This window comes from Acipenser ruthenus, chromosome 27 (assembly GCF_902713425.1).
Source record: "Acipenser ruthenus chromosome 27, fAciRut3.2 maternal haplotype, whole genome shotgun sequence".
NCBI lineage: Eukaryota > Metazoa > Chordata > Actinopteri > Acipenseriformes > Acipenseridae > Acipenser > Acipenser ruthenus.
The window spans coordinates 20706135-20721005 of NC_081215.1; the positions used below are offsets into that span (position 1 = coordinate 20706135).

At 37.3% G+C, this 14871-nt stretch overlaps 1 protein-coding gene across 2 annotated transcripts in view; it reads right to left on the reverse strand.

Annotated features, from left to right (window-relative positions):
- LOC117432194 (DENN domain-containing protein 2B-like) overlaps positions 1-14871 on the reverse strand; it is a 76428-nt gene that overhangs the window by 52935 nt on the left and 8622 nt on the right. Inside the window, exon 1 of one of the 2 annotated variants that reach the window (XM_034053754.3) lies at positions 13375-13567. The exons of the other annotated variant lie outside the window; for it this stretch is intronic. The gene's annotated coding sequence lies outside the window, so the exon portion shown is untranslated. Of the gene's footprint in view, positions 1-13374; positions 13568-14871 lie in introns of those variants that run through there. 2 annotated transcript variants of the gene reach the window in all.

The following is a 14871-nucleotide window of genomic DNA, read 5'->3' on the forward strand; positions in this document are numbered from 1 at the left end:
AAGATTACTTTTTCCCATCAATGTCTATACCTAGCAAATAGCTCACTGTGTTTTTATTGCAGATATTAGTTTTACAAGCTGCGCTGGAGAGTTGTGGTTTCAATGTTCAGAACCCGTAAAGCTTAAACTAAATATTATGAGAGCCCTTCCCCCTGATAACCTGACCGGGCAACTCAGAATGCAAACAAGTTCTAGGGATGAGAAATTAGTCATAACATGGTTTTTACACTCATGGTTTATGTTTTCTGGACAGCCTTTTTTTTTTTTCGTTTATTGTTCTTTTGCATTTTGAAACAAGATCCCATGAGCCACCTACTACTGACTTTGGCCTTCATACTGTAAAACAAATCCGTAAAGCAATGCTGTACAGTATGTATTTATAATGACAGTCCCTCACTGCCATGCCATACACAGTATTACGACACAAACCTTTTAAACATACAAATGGGAGTTTGGGTTTCTTGTAGATTTGTGTTCTGACAGGCTCGACCTACAATACTGTAGTCCTCATTGTACCTTGCTACGGCTGCCTTGAGATATTAAAAATAGAAGTGCCAGGAAGTGTTCCAAGGAGTTTAGACATATTCTGAAATCTATACACGACACTGTGTGTTATAGACTGCTATACTAGTACACTAGTGCTGTAAGTACTGTAAAGTGTACTGGAGTAGCGATACCATGATATTTCTACTTTTTTCATCCATTACAAGGAACATAATTACATCCATGTTGTAGAGTATATGTACAGAATGTATGATATGCAACATTATATATATATATATATATATATATATATATATATATACACATATAAAAAACAAAGTTTTATTTCTTCATGAATCAAGGTAGGATTTTCAAAAATAGATACATAAATCAAAAACAGATACGTAATTTTTTTACGGTTATTTAAAACACAGCAAACATTTTAATTGCCTTAAAGTGCTCCATAAAATCCTTCAAACAAAAAAAAACACACACACACACACATGGAAGCTTTTTCTGGCTAACATCCACATCATACATCATTTCGGAAAGCAGTATTTTCATCAACTCAGTCGTCTTATTCATCGGGCTCTAAATCTGCTGCTTCCAAAGCCTGGAATCCATCTACACAAATGCTTCTCTAAAAAAAACAACAGATCCATACAAATACAAACAAACTAATGTGGGAAAGTGGAAAAAAGCTTTAGAAGTACTCTACTTGTATTTGCCAGACTTATTTACCCATCGGCATGCACTGCAACACCCTCACTAAACAGAAACATGAGCGTTCAGCAAATACATTTCAATTTGGAATGATTAGTAGTCATATAATAGTGTAAATCATAATCCGATCTCGAAGGGGGACACTAGAACAATGTTTACAGGAAGCTGTTGTCTGAAAAGCTTGGCAAGCAACGTTGAGCTCCAGTCTGCCTGCAGATCACCATGAAGACAGCTGGAGGAGACAGCCAGCATTCCTCCTGTCAGCCATTTCCTGTTAGAGAGAGCTACTAGAACATAGATCTTCATTTCACTCCAGAGTAGGGAGTTTCCTTGTGCTGCTAGTTTTTACTCTTTCATATTCTTACTAGCAATTTGCATCACTTCTGGGATGCGAGGGTCAAGTTGTGTCTAGTACATGGGCCAGTTCAGCCTCCCTAAATAAATCCAACGTCTTATAAAAATAGAAGCTTAAAAGGTTTGACTTTGTATTGAATGAACTCTCTGATCACACAGGGATATTTTACAAGAAGCCTTCCCCCTCTTCTCAGCAGCAACTTCTTGACACTGCACTTTCTACTGTATCTCCCCCTGAAATATTTCCCTTGAAAAGTCAAACCTACATGCCAGCCAGCCCTCGCCAGTAAATTAATCATGATTCCCGTTTTATTATTTTACCAATCAGATGATTTAGTGGTTAGCCTAGGTGGTAGGAGTAAGATGTTGTGGGTTTGAGTCCCAGCCAGGACAGTCTGGACCGAGCAAATGCACTTGCAGGCTGGCTGGCAAGCCAGCAATGTATCCAACACACAGGGGTATGTACAGCACATGATGCACAACTCGACACACTGTGAAGTCTATTGTAAAATGCAAACTACCACTTTACAGAAAGAATATGGACAGTGCCTACAGTATATGTACAGTTCACCACTGATCCTGCAATGAAGGTGAGCACTTTTTGATAAAAGGTACTTGAAAATCTATCATAAAGTGGAGCATTATAACATTTCTGCCCAGCTAGTGAGGGTGGCATTGGACAAACCACGACAAGCATCTATGAACTGGAAATCAAACTCGTGAGCTCATCTGCAGTCTGGTGGAAATACTGTACTTGATTGTTTCCTGTTTTTTGACAAATATAAAATTCTGTGTCAATATCACAAATATATCCACACACAGACAGCAACATCACCCAGCAATCGCCCTGCAGACTCTCCAGTATGTTTAAAACCTTTTGTGTGTTTTTCCACTGTTATTTTTCCTACTGTTAGGACAGATAAGCAACTGCAGCCTTTAATGTTGACCCATGTTACACAGCTCCCAACAGGATTCAAGTTCTTAGCCTTATCTAAATCAATCCAGGGAACAATTCAAACAAAATATGGATACTAATGGAAATATTTCTGCTTTTCTGAAGTATGTGTTTATATCAGTCAGGACCCCAGCCAAGTTCTGATTGAGACAAGTTCCAAGATATAACCTGGCCAAACCTGAAATCAAGCAATTGTGAATGGCCTGATTCTGTTCTATTTTCTATGGGGAAATCATGTGACTAGCACTAATTAGAAACACATTTTTACATATATTGTACCTCCCCACAGTATTGGTTTGGGAAATTAACCTTCCAATCCAGAACCCTGGAATCAAGTCATATTTCACCCTGTGCGGCACATAATTACTGTATACCTCAATCAATCAAAGAAAAAGGCAATGTGTGCTGGCACATTCTGAGCTTCCCGACCAATGGTCTAGATTAGGTCTGCATCTTTTCAAACTTAATTAAATAAAAAAAAAAACTTCCACCTCTGGAATTTGACATCATTTTGTAGGTCTTGTTTTTTGCAGTTTTAAAAAGAAAATACATAGGTCCAAGGGGTTTTTTGGGAACCTTATCCTCCAATATAAAGAGGGCCACCAGGAAACAAACTACTTCACAGCCTTATCGTGCAAAATATAGTCTTTGAAGCCAGCCTGTGATTACTGTACTGTACTCTCCAATCTACAGTTCATCTCCCTCTTCCAACAGGACATAGTGGAATGCAAACTCTAGCAGTGCACCCAAGGTACCATTCACAAAAGAAATTGAAATCTGAAAATCTGTAGGGGTTTTGAAGTTTTAAAGTCTCTGCAGCTGAGAGCTTTAAAGCATTCCTGTTTGACTAAGAATGTCACGCCTAGGTGTAAATAACAAGGGCAAGATTCTGTATAAAACTTAGGGACACTCCCTCTCCATCCATCCCACTGTTTGATTAAGCCATTCTGAGTCATGTAATAACTGCTACTTCATTTGATGGTTGTAAATCCTTGACATCCAATCATCACTGGAAAACAACAGAAATATTTTATAATAACTCACAGTATTAGGCTCTTTATGGACAATTGATTTGAAACACATATTGCAGTCAAACACTGGTGCTGCAACGGATTAGAAGCATATATTGGTTCCTATTATTATTTTACCATTGATAACTCATACCACTGTAGCAGCCCTATCGCTGCCATCGCCCCAAAGTACAGCAGCATGTATTGCCATTGTAGTGACTGCATTCCCTATGCCTTGCATCAGCCAAATAGATCCAACCACTTCCTAGTATTGGCTGCTAGAATGCAAGACAGCTCAATCTCTCCCTGAATCAGAACCAGTTTGAACACAGCGGGCGTAACCACCCGGATAATTGGTATCATGTGTAAACAATGTGTGATGGTACTGTATAAGTCTATAAGCACGACTTCAAATGCACAGAACATGTGGTACAGAATAGCTTGTTGGCACTATGAAGGGTTGGAGCTACACCTGAAAGGGGTTTACTTTTGATTTTTCATAAAGTGACCTAAAGAGTCGAATGAAATGAGGTTCACCATTTTACTTTTGCATTGGCTTTTCTATGTTTAAGTTTTCTGCTTTTGTAATTATACAGTACAGTACATGCCCCTCTTTATGTTGTTTAGTTAAATTGATTCTAAGTTTATAGCACCTAGATTTTACATTTCTTTTCTTAACTGTTTAATATGTGTGCTCTGTATGATTGTGTGTGTATGATGTATAATTCCCACCATTTCTGATTATTATTCACTATAGTATGCTTACAAACTATTCCAGGTTAGAAAGCATAAATATCATTGTTTAAAGATAGTTGAAGCATTGTGCACCGAAGCCTGTGCAACATTGGCATGTTTCCACACTTCACTCCCCCACAATCAGCCATGAGGAGTCTTTTCAGAAGGTTTTCGCTGGAATAGCTAATCAGCACGGCAAATAATTAGCTTTTTAAAAAAACGGAAATAGAGAACCATACCAAACACACGTAATTGGATATTAAACATGTAAGAAATGTAATATTACTGATATACAGTAAAGTATCCCTTTTACGACTTTTCTAAATCCTACAACTTTGTTCTTATTAAAAAGTGCTGCTACATTGCCTTCTACTGTATATCTCTCTGAAGCTGATAACACCTGCCCCAAGTCATTAGCAGACCCCACTGTTACAGCAAGGACACTCACAGAAAAGTTCCTAATATATCACAGCCTTGACAACATCATTACTAAGAAGCTAAGCTTTCTTTCTCTTTATCTCAAAGTGACAGGCCAATATCTAGTAGCCCACATGTGTTTGACACAGAATGGAATGTTCAGAGGTCAAAATAATATACAGGATCCCTGACCTTGCATTTTTAATAGTGACAGATGCAAAGGGCAAAACTAATGTTCCGTACAGGAATGATAAAACAAGCCATTTATCTTCCTCAATCAATCCACATACTAAAACAAATCAGGAAATGGCTCAAAGTATTAGCAAAGTTAACAGATCCTTTTCCTAAAGATTCTGTATGAAAGGTTCAACTGAATAATGATAACAGGAGCAGTGAAAAAGGTACCAAAGCTAAAAAAAATATTCAGTTTATTGAGTAATGTATGTGGTAAAATACACAAAATGGGCATTACATTCTAATATTTGTGATTTACTGTTGTACCTTCTATCTTAAAAAAACAAACCTAATGTAAAATACTGTAGCAATTACCCCAGGTATTCTTTCTTGGCTTACTGTATGTAAACAAAATCTTCCTTCAAAATGTCAGTGGTTTTGAATGAATATGCTACTGGTACCACAATTTCGATGCATTGTTCAAATGCCGTGTTGCATTTTGCTATTTTAAATTGTTTAGCCATTCATATAAAATAAGCAGGCCTAGTGTTCACCCTGTCACTGTGCTGATATAAATGCTGAATTACTGAACAACAACACATCTTTCCTTTTGACAGCAATTACAGGGAAGCAATTAGGCAATGCCATCAATAACACTTTACAACTGGGAGTAACCGTAAACAAATTAGATAAAGAGGCCTTATTGAGGCACACAAACTCCTCCATGATATATTTATCTACACAGTTCCCAGCTGTGGAATGTGAATGTCCATTCTAAATGGCTGATCATCTACCACAACACAGTGTTCTCTGCGCGTCATAGCATAGAAAGGACACTGGGGCTGTAGTTACAGATGGCAAAAAGAGTGTTTTTGTTTGGTTTCTTTTCAATTTTCATTCAAACAATAACACCACCATTGCAAGTGTTTCCTGCGAGTCATAGCGCATCACTGGACTTGTTGTTTTCACCTGCGTCCATCACACACCTGTTTCTGCTGCCTCTGAATAAGGATTGCTACTGATTCATCTTCCCTGCTAGTGTGAGCGGCAGCGTGTGCAGCAATCGTGTAAGAACATCAGGAATGGACACTGGCTGTTCTGGGGTGTTTCTGTGTTGCTATGTGTTGTGTTATTTTATTAATCAGTTAGCTGTGTGTTTTAAATGTTTATAATTCTTCATTTGCTTTTATATGTCTGCTATGTCTTTTCATCTTCAATTTCTCTCCATATCATTATTCTTATTTTTCTATTTTATTTTTCCTTCTTATAAAAACATTTAAAATATATATATTATTTTTATATTTTGTTTAATTTCTGTTAGTCGCTTTGGATAAAAGCGTCTGCTATCTGCCAGTTTCATTTAGACTTATAGTTATAGATGCAGAGCATAGAACCACACGTCTTTAAGATGTTGAGCATCCTGAATAAATGTAATACTGTAGCTATTTGAAAACATTTCAATGTGATGACACAGTGAAAATGATTGTGCACGGAACTGGAATTAAACTGGTAGAACTTGAATAGAACTACATGTATAGTATCTATACTGATGGAAGAATCTCTAGACATACTGGAAACCTTGAGCAGATTGTTTTTGTATGTACTGTATTCAACAGGTGCACAGTTTAGATTTTTTTTTTAAATAAAACGCATTGCTGGTTTCATGTGTATTTTGGGCGTTACTAGATAATAATAAACTACAAGCGTACAATCTCATACACAAGATTCAAGCTTTTGTCATGTACAGTAATGTTTGTTCTTCTCCTGGCGTGTGATGGAAGATTTTGAACATATGCTGAAAACTTCCTCTTCCACTTACTGTATATAGTACAGTATGTAAGTCTTTCCAACATTACTGCACCATGTTTGCATTTGATAAAATAAAATCACTACAAGTTTCCGCCTGCCTTGTTTGGAGAATGCTTTTGGTCATTGTAATAGGATAATAATAATAGGAAAGCAACATTCACTTAGTTTGTTCATATAAGCACAGATAACGTTTATGGATTATTCAGAGTTACATTACCAATTTCTACCCTGTAACGTAGATTAATGTTAACAAACTGTTACAGATTTTCATTGATTTAAACTGTATTTTCCATTTTGTATACCCAGCTTGTGTTTTGTGCTCCTGTTAAGTGTCTAACCTATTACTTTGGCTTTAATTAGAAATTGAAGAAGAAAACAACAAAAAGCTTCTCTGTAAGGTTGACTTCCTGTCGTGTTTCGATCAATCAGCTCCGTCATTACAAAACCCTAATAACAAACAGACTGAAGGCCAATCCAGCAGCTAAACATTTTAAAGGAATGGAAAGCAGCAGCCACTCGTGCATCGGCTTTAAACTCACCCAAGTGTTGAGTGACTGCTTGATTAAAACCAGCGCGCCACTGCTTCACAGCTCATGGCAGCCACAGAGCTGCCCCACTCCACTCTGTTCGGCATTCTCCAAGTTTTTGATCGTTGTCTTATTTTTGAAGTTCATAATGCTTTAAGCCCTCGCTTTCATGTTTTAACAAATCACGGCATTCCTTTTGCATAACGACGGTAACATACAGCCTTCCGAGCTGCATTTAAAAGACCCTTGGCCTCTCTTTCAGGTAACTATCTCTTCATGAGCAAGGACTTCTTTGTACAGTATTAATGGTATTTTTACTTTAGTGCCACATCTCAGCTAGGGGACCATCCTCTTGGAAATCCAATTAGATATACAATGTTTTTACTTGAATGTTTAAGTTTGACCATTCATTTGATGGATGTTATTTCACCACTTCAAGGAAATTGCAGTCCACCCTTGACAAACATAAACCTACATGCAAAAAGATTAACTTGCATGCATTAGCAATGCTGGACATTGATCTTCCATTGGGATTGTAGCACAGACTATGATGTAACCATTTGATTCCTTTGTGTGTATGTGCCACATTTTGGTAACATCAATCACTTTTTTATGCAGAACAAAATGAAAGTAAGCCATAGGCAGTTAGTGCTTCAGAATGGAAGGAATGTGACAAAATGACCCTCGATTTCAGAGTACAGCTCAGGAATTTCTTTCTGTACAGCAAATATCGGCCTTCAAAACTAGATAAAGTATTGCACGGTTTCAAAATACAAGACCAACAAAGGTCTTTTAATTATTAATATTGTTCCATTTGGTAAGTACCAATGCACAGAAATTGTCAACTATCCCCCTCTTTAAATTTGCCTTTGCCAATTTTATACTGAACACAAATCCTTTGGAACAAACTGGTTCATAATGTGTGTCATGTGAAAGTCCCATATGTTGTTTAGCTTTGTAAAGTTCTTATCTGGATATCATTTCCTAAATAGTTCTCTTATCAGAAGAGTGCTTTTATATCCCTCTCCCGTTATGAGGATCTTTTCTCTATAATCATGCTACAAAAACGGAACTCCCAACACATTTTTGTGAACGCATTTCTTCCTGTTTAATAAGTTTGAGCAATTCAGTGGGTTTACAAGATCCAAACAAATTATATAAACCATGAATTTACACCACTTATTTACAGATTACAGCTAAATCACCCTGAGAGGTTGCATAATTTCTTTTAATTTCAATGGCTATAGTAAAACAAACTTGTGCGAAGTATAAAAACAATGTATGGCCCAGTAGTATCCCTATTAAATTTCAAAAAGCACAACAGGGAGCCAAATATTTTAGCAGCAGAAGCCAAATTTTAGCCTGGTTTCCAAGACTGCTACATAAATATCCCCGAAAAAAAATAAAAAGAATGAAATCAAACTTGGACACAAAATAAAAAGTTGCAAAAATGCATGTGCAATGCAAATTTTGTCTTGTGTCTGCTATATTTATCACCTTTGTGTAAGGCTGGACCTTCCACTGGCAGACAAATCAGCTTGTTTTCTATTGATCAGCATGAGTGGAGCAGAACAGTAAAATGTTTTAAAACCACCATGGAACTCGTTCACAGCCAAAGGAAAAGCAGAGCTTGAAACCTAAATCTCAACATTCCTAGACTTTATAAACGATCAGGAGACGCTGCCAAATAACCTAATCACTAGCATTATTTATATTACTATTCCGTGGATTCCAATTGATTAATAACCCCCCCCCCCCCCCCCAAAATATGTATCCTCTGTTTTTAAAAGAATCACCCCAGCTATATCTAGTAATCGGCTATCATTTTAAAGAGGCACTTTCTGTAAGCTTTTGCAATGCCCACACATTCCATCTCCACTCACCATAGTGGAAGGTGTTTAATTCAACTGCTGAATTCCTGAATACATTTCCTGTGGCGTCCCTTTCTGAGTCCTGAAGTTCTTTGAAAGAGCAGCTCTCTCTGACCCTGTCACCCCACACACAGCAGCTGCACATACTCACTCCTTTCAGGCTGAACAGTGCTTTCCCAGCCCAGATGGAACTAATTTGAATCCTTTTCTTTTACCTGAACACGTTTTACTTCTCCGCTCTTTACATTTTTAAATAGTTAATAAGCAAGCAGAAATTGTTGCTTTCCTGGATAAACAGTAGTAAAGGAACACTGTAACAAGATAAAACAAGCCATTTCAAAGCATATCGAATGTGGGTTTCACTTTATGCATGCACTTAATTATCCCAGTCTACAAGAAACAAAAGTATATAACACAATATAAATATGTATTTGTAATCGTTACAGCTTAAATGATACAGCTAATATAAAATATGAAAAATATAGTATATACTGTAGCTGGTAAAAAATAAATAAAAAGACATGATCGTCCATTCTGTATTAAATCGTAGATTAGCTACTGTAAGTCCTATTTAAACCACTTGGGGTCATGTGAAGTACTGTTGTTCACCCTCACCAGCAGTAATTATAGTATGTCAAGATAGCAGAGGACACTTGAGAGAAATGAAAAATTGTTGGGATGTTTAAGCTGTTTAAGAAATGTATGGTCACATGAAAATACTGTTGTGTCTTGTCTTATTGTGTTGTGGATTTGTGGACATTTTAGTGATCTTAGGAAAAAGTAAAGGAAAACAAAAAAATCCATTTGGTGCATTCAGACTTATCATAAAGCAGGACTGTCATTTGTCAAGCCAATGCCTGAGCCAAGCTTTAAATGACAGCACTGTTGCCAGACAACTAGGTGATCTTGAATCACCCAGGAGATTCATCAATTTATACTGCTGGACAAGGATGAAGGTGGGGGGTCATAACATGATCTACTTCCGTGAGCATTCCTACAGTAGCTGGGTCTCCAACACAGGTCAAAGGATTGCAATACCAAAGAGAAGCATTTTATTTATTTCACATTCAAAGTTTACACAAGGCTATGAAAACTTACAATACACAAGCATACACACCTGAACTGTTTGACACCTTGTACATGTGAACGTTGTGCTTTAATGTGCAGTATCACTGAAATGCCCTGGTAAATGTAATTTACTAAATACATCATGTACTACTGGGAAGGGCACACACCTGTCTCATAATCTATACTGTAGGAGTAGTCTAAAAATACCGCTATAGTTTATATTATGTGAAATTCCTTAGTTGAGTTCCTACATTTTTTACATTATGGTGAAAACCTGTAATGTAAAAATATCAATTTAAAATACCTGTTCCAGCAAGATCCTGTACATCTACAGTAGCTTGCATCTTTTGCTACAACATGGATCTGAATTAAATTAAAAACCTTTTGGATTGGGGGCTCCCGAGTGGCGCATCCAGTAAAGGCGCTCCACGTGAGTGCAGGATGCGCTCTATAGCCTGCAAGTCGTGGGTTCGAATCCAGGCTATTCCTTTGACGATCAAGGACGGGAGCTTCCAAGGGGCGGCGCACAATTGGCCGAGCATCGCCCGGGGGGAGGGAGGGTTAGGTCGGTCAGGGTGTCCTCGGCTCACCGCGCACCAGCGACCCCTGTAGCCTGGCCGGGCGCCTGCAGGCTTGCCTGTAAGCTGCCCGACAGCTGCGTTGTCCTCCGACGCTGTAGCTCTTGGGTGGCTGCATGGTGAGTCTGCAGTGTGAAAAAAAGCGGTCGCCCTCCCGAGTCAGCGCAGGGGTGGTAGCAGTGAGCCGACCGTAATAAAATAATTGGCCTTTCCAAATTGGGAGAAAATAATAAAAAAATAATTGGCAACGACTGAAATTTAAAAAAAAAAAAAAAAAAAAACCTTTTGGATTATCTTAGCCAATCAGATTCCAGAGCAGAGTGGGCCGTTATCCCACAAGTATGTCCTCTAAGTTAATGAGACTCTTAAACAGCGACAAAATATCAAGTAGATCCAGTCCCTACTATAACCTAAAAGCACATTTTTTAACACATTTGCTCACTGGCGTGTATTGCAAGCTGATACGCTTTGATATCATCATATTTAGCAATCCATGTATGTATCGTGAAGATTATCTTAACATGCAAGGTGTTTTCACAACAGAGCTGTACAGTTATGGTAAAACCACAGAACTAAAACCATTTGTGTCGAGAACATCAACTGTACGGGCCTGTTTATGGGACATACTGTACATGTTTTTTTATGATGTTTAGATCATTCTGAGAGTTCTATTGCTTAGGATTTCAGCTGCTTTGGCTTCACTCACTCTGTTTGGTATATCATGTGAATCTTACAGAGTTGAAAGGTCATAGTCTCCCATGACTTTCTGGAATGAGGAACTCAAAGGCAATGTCATGGCATTCAACAGCAGATGTGGATCTAACTCAATATTGAAGCAACAGAAGAACAAAAACGCCTAAAAAGGCAAGGGGGTTGTGTTAAAATGTCTTTAGTCTCTAAACCATTAATTATGTTTAAAATATGTAGCCTCAGGCTGCTGGGAGCTGCATATGAATAAAGATCTAATTGTATTTTTTGCCCCTGGAGTGCAATCTCCCTTCTTTGGGCCTACATGTGCTCGCTGTAAAAATTCCTCAAGTTACAATACACCCTGGTCACGCACTAACACGTCTTTCCCAATCAATAAATCAATCAATCAAAACACCTTTGGTGTGTATCACTGATGCCCCCAATGTAATGTAATCAGGCTACTGAGATTCTTTATAAAGCAATGACATTTTATAACCCAGTGTTTTGTTTTGTTTTTTTTAACTGTCTGATTGTATATAAAATCAATTATTGTATTAATTTATGAAAGCTTTTGAAAAAACAGTTGAAATAGTGTTAAAAAACCTTTTGTGAAAAGTGTACAAAACATTTTTAATTAAAGGATTGGACAGACACACCCTCAACATGGGCTAAATTCCAAGCGTATACTGGGGAGAAAGCATATCTTAAATACAGGTGCTCTCCTGTTACACGCATTTGAGAGAGATGGGGAAACAAGCAGCCACTTCCCTGACGTTCAGCTGTCAGACAAAGGCAAGCCAATCAGAAGGAAAGGTCATTGTTAGATGGAATACAAAAGACTCACTGTTTAAAAAGTTCAAGAAAGAACACAGTGCTGCTGAGCCTGCTAGCTATACCAATGCAGAGGGTAAAGAATGTCAATTACTGATTAGATTAACCATATGCCTACTTGATCATTTTCCTCACTTTCTAGCATATGTAACCTCATCTTATATGATTTTCAAAGGTCATGACTTCATCAAGTTTGGAATTGTATTGTTTTCAAAATTGTGCAATATTTTATTGCATGCAATAAAAGGTTGAAAATGTTATACAATCACAATTTAATTGTACAATTTGTAGAAAACTTAAACGTTACCTACAGTAAGACACAATACATAAATACACAACGTTCTCTATTGCTTTCTCTAAAAGGCTGCAAGATAATAATAATAATAATAATAATAATAATAATAATAATAATAATAATAATTGACAAAACATGAACGTGTTTCCAAAAGTGATGGCCAAGAATATAATGTTACCTACTTTCTTTGCAAACATAAATAGATAAATAAATAAAACATTGCTTTGATGGTAAAATTGCACTAGCTTACATCTCCATGTGTAGAATAAACAAAAGGAACACAGCAACAAAAACGTAGCGCGTATTTATTGTTCGTGAAAATGTGTATATGTCTACCAAAGAAAGAGTCATAATAATTTCTGTCTAACACAAAACACATGTTTTGCCCACTTAACTGTTGTGTACCGTTATTTAGCAATGCCACTTTAAAAGAATATAAAGTTTTAGAAACCGAGAATAACGTTAAGTTTACGATCAGAAGTTTTGTAACTATCTAACATAAACTGAGGCAACCACAGCAACATATTTGACTAAATCATATAGCATTACTGTACATATCGTTTTATGAATGTTCTATATAGTTAAAAACGATTTAGCATCTCTTACATGTAGAGGATCACAAACACAGTAAATGGCCAAATATGGTCACGTTTTCTATGTACGTTAACGAAGAAATGTTTACGTTTTCTCTGTTTTTGCCTAATAGAATCCAACTGTTTCTGTATGACATCATCCCTGACAGATATGCCAAAGTTATGCTGAAAACGGCACTGCAGCACTCATTGCTAGACAAACTTTTTTACAGTAAACTCAAGAAAACATTATAGACCAAAAAAAAAGACGATTTTAATTACCTGAAAGCTGTAGTGTTTCTCTTTCCACTCCATTCTCAGTTTTGTATTTCCCAGACAAACATCTGCCCTATTAGCTAGACTGCTGCAAAACCAGTCGTTTCAGCCGAGATACCTGCTGATCTTTCTCTACAACTTCCTTGCATGACCTCTTCCAACCAAAAATGAGCCCGGGGAATGCTGACAGCAGGCTGGGCTAGTTTCCATGGAAACATGTTGTTCTCTCTCTCTCTCTCTCTCTCTCTCTCTCTCTCTCTCTCTCTCTCTCTCTCTCTCTCTCTCTCTCTCTCTCTCAAATTCAAATTCAAATTGGCTTTATTGGCATGACAATAAAAATAATTGTGTTGCCAAAGCACATACATGGCATAACCAACTCAAATATACAGACAAAGAATTTTTCTTAATACTAACAGTATCCCTCCTCCCTCTATATTAATACAGTAAACAGCAGGCCGCTTTATGAAACGCTTGCGCTTCTTGCTTCAGTCTCTCAGTATTCATTTTTTTTCCAAGGCAAATGCCATTGTTTCAGAAGTCTGAGTGTATCTGGTTTACCCAAAGGATTTTAAGAACTGTGGGGGTAAGCTGTAGTATGTTGAAAAAATGTATTGGGTAATGTAAAAGTATGACATGGTATTCAATTAGTTTTGTTTTGTTTGTTTGTTTGTTTACACATACAAAGTTATATTACCTACTTCATAATCTGGCTAATTCTCAGAATTCGGCTTGATGAATGGTGCCAGATTTAAGCTGTTTACACAAGCTTGTCCTGCCCTGCTGATAAACCAGGTTTTTACAATTTACTGAATGGCAAAATTAGCACTGGTATTCTGACAGTCAGGTAGGGTAGGGTTTCCAGTTGCGTTTGAAGCCTGGGCTTGACAATTCTTGTAATGTGGAAAGGCTATTACAGCATTTGAATAATATTAACACAGGAGTTAATCCTGCTGACTACCTTTTTAAATTATATTTGCCGTTTTAACACCAGATAATACTGAACATTTTCGAATGTTTTGGCTAGTTATTGGCACTAGCTAATCTGCTGGTTTTGCATCATCTGCATGTTGGTCGACCTGACTCTGAGTGTGAAGGCAAACGCATGCTGTAATCTTGTTGTTTTTAGTCTGCCCTTATGCTATGCCAAACCGGTGCCCTATTATACATGCTCAGTGCAGAGCCAAAAATTCTGGGTAAAAGTTTTTATCCTGTACTGAGTCATGCAGGATCCCTTTTATAAACCATCCACACAAGTATTCAAACAGGAGCTGTTCCTATAGGAATCCAAATGACGGTTATGACATCAACTCATTGTCAGATATGTGATATAAATTGGAACCACCACACGTTATACTGTATATTTACACTACAAAAGTCTTAGACTTAGTAGAAATGTTGCGTTTTTCTACTTTGATGCATTATGAGCATCAACAATTTACTCAAAGCCTCCACTAGTGTTTTCTACTATTATAACAACCTTGACTTGTATAAAGAAGGAACTGG